We start from the raw sequence: 2,500 nt of genomic DNA, 5'->3' as shown, positions 1-2,500 counted from the left end.
GGCGGCCGTCAGGTCTACCCGGCTCCGGGGCCGCCGGCGGCCGTCAGGTCTACCCGGCTCCGGGGCCGCCGGCGGCCGTCAGGTCTACCCGGCTCCGGGGCCGCCGGCGGCCGTCAGGTCTACCCGGCTCCGGGGCCGGCGGCGGCCGTCAGGTCTACCCGGCTCCGGGGCCGGCGGCGGCCGTCAGGTCTACCCGGCTCCGGGGCCGCCGGCGGCCGTCAGGTCTACCCGGCTCCGGGGCCGGCGGCGGCCGTCAGGTCTACCCGGCTCCGGGGCCGGCGGCGGCCGTCAGGTCTACCCGGCTCCGGGCCCGGCGGCGGCCGTCAGGTCTACCCGGCTCCGGGGCCGGCGGCGGCCGTCAGGTCTACCCGGCTCCGGGGCCGGCGGCGGCCGTCAGGTCTACCCGGCTCCGGGGCCGCCGGCGGCCGTCAGGTCTACCCGGCTCCGGGGCCGCCGGCGGCCGTCAGGTCTACCCGGCTCCGGGGCCGCCGGCGGCCGTCAGGTCTACCCGGCTCCGGGGCCGCCGGCGGCCGTCAGGTCTACCCGGCTCCGGGGCCGGCGGCGGCCGTCAGGTCTACCCGGCTCCGGGGCCGCCGGCGGCCGTCAGGTCTACCCGGCTCCGGGCCCGGCGGCGGCCGTCAGGTCTACCCGGCTCCGGGGCCGCCGGCGGCCGTCAGGTCTACCCGGCTCCGGGGCCGGCGGCGGCCGTCAGGTCTACCCGGCTCCGGGGCCGGCGGCGGCCGTCAGGTCTACCCGGCTCCGGGGCCGCCGGCGGCCGTCAGGTCTACCCGGCTCCGGGGCCGCCGGCGGCCGTCAGGTCTACCCGGCTCCGGGGCCGGCGGCGGCCGTCAGGTCTACCCGGCTCCGGGGCCGCCGGCGGCCGTCAGGTCTACCCGGCTCCGGGGCCGCCGGCGGCCGTCAGGTCTACCCGGCTCCGGGGCCGCCGGCGGCCGTCAGGTCTACCCGGCTCCGGGGCCGCCGGCGGCCGTCAGGTCTACCCGGCTCCGGGGCCGCCGGCGGCCGTCAGGTCTACCCGGCTCCGGGGCCGGCGGCGGCCGTCAGGTCTACCCGGCTCCGGGGCCGGCGGCGGCCGTCAGGTCTACCCGGCTCCGGGCCCGGCGGCGGCCGTCAGGTCTACCCGGCTCCGGGGCCGCCGGCGGCCGTCAGGTCTACCCGGCTCCGGGGCCGCCGGCGGCCGTCAGGTCTACCCGGCTCCGGGGCCGGCGGCGGCCGTCAGGTCTACCCGGCTCCGGGGCCGGCGGCGGCCGTCAGGTCTACCCGGCTCCGGGGCCGCCGGCGGCCGTCAGGTCTACCCGGCTCCGGGGCCGCCGGCGGCCGTCAGGTCTACCCGGCTCCGGGGCCGCCGGCGGCCGTCAGGTCTACCCGGCTCCGGGGCCGCCGGCGGCCGTCAGGTCTACCCGGCTCCGGGGCCGGCGGCGGCCGTCAGGTCTACCCGGCTCCGGGGCCGCCGGCGGCCGTCAGGTCTACCCGGCTCCGGGCCCGGCGGCGGCCGTCAGGTCTACCCGGCTCCGGGCTCGGCGGCGGCCGTCAGGTCTACCCCTTTTCGGAGCCCGTGGGGCCGCCTGCGGTACCCGGCGACCGCGGGTTGTTGGTTGCGTAGCGTCCGGCGATAAGGGCGGCCAAGTCTACCCGGCTCCGGCGGGACTTGGTCGCCTTGCCGGGGCCGAGGGGTAGACGTGTTGTCCCCGCTGCTTCGTCGGAGCTGCCGAAGGGGTCGCTGTTTTTCGCTGCCTCCAGTTACGTCATCGTAAAAGTCGGCGTGGTTGGCGCGCCTCCCCGGTGCGCAGAGGCGCCGCTCTTGGAGCTTGCCGGCGGCGGGGACGTGCCGGTCCGTACTATAGGAGCGAGCCGTGACTCGTCTCCAGAGCAGCGCTCGTCAGCGGCTGCAAGGCCCGCGGTTCTGCCAGCAAAGTGGGGTGCTCGGCGGCCGTCGTGGCGGTTCCCTCGGTGGTCCGGCCCAGCTTCCAGTCTCTTCGGTCCGGCCATCTCCCAGCGCTTGCCCGACAAGCCAGCCCAGCGTGTCCGAGGGGTCGGGAGCTGCGGAGAGCCGGAGCCGGCGGCCGGCTCCGGCGGCCGTTGCCGACCGGCACGAGGCATAAGGCCGGATCCCGCAGGGCAGGGCAAAGACTCGAACGCACCCAGCCGGGGCCCAGTGATGGTGAAGGTCACTGCCGGAGGCAGACGGCCGGGGGGCGTCGAGCCTGCCGCGGCTTACTCCCGGCTCCAGAGGGCCCGGTTGGTGGGACGACCGAGGTTGGCGGCACCTCGTCCCTTTGTGCCAGCCTTAAGCTGGAGCCCGCGAAGCGGGCGGAGAGAGCGGCGGCCGGCTCCCGGCCAGCCGAACGCAGACGGCCGGGGGGTGCCGAGCCTGCCGCGGCTTCCCCCCCCGGCCCCCCGAGGGCCCAACTGACGGCGCAGGCGGGGCGGCGGCGTCCCGTTTTCACCGGTGCGAGCCCTCCGCGGGCAGCTGGTGGTGTCA

This window comes from Calonectris borealis, unplaced genomic scaffold, assembly GCF_964195595.1.
Source record: "Calonectris borealis unplaced genomic scaffold, bCalBor7.hap1.2 HAP1_SCAFFOLD_172, whole genome shotgun sequence".
Taxonomy (NCBI): Eukaryota; Metazoa; Chordata; class Aves; order Procellariiformes; family Procellariidae; genus Calonectris; species Calonectris borealis.
The sequence above is the reverse complement of the archived record's forward strand: the minus strand, read 5'-3'. Positions refer to the sequence as shown.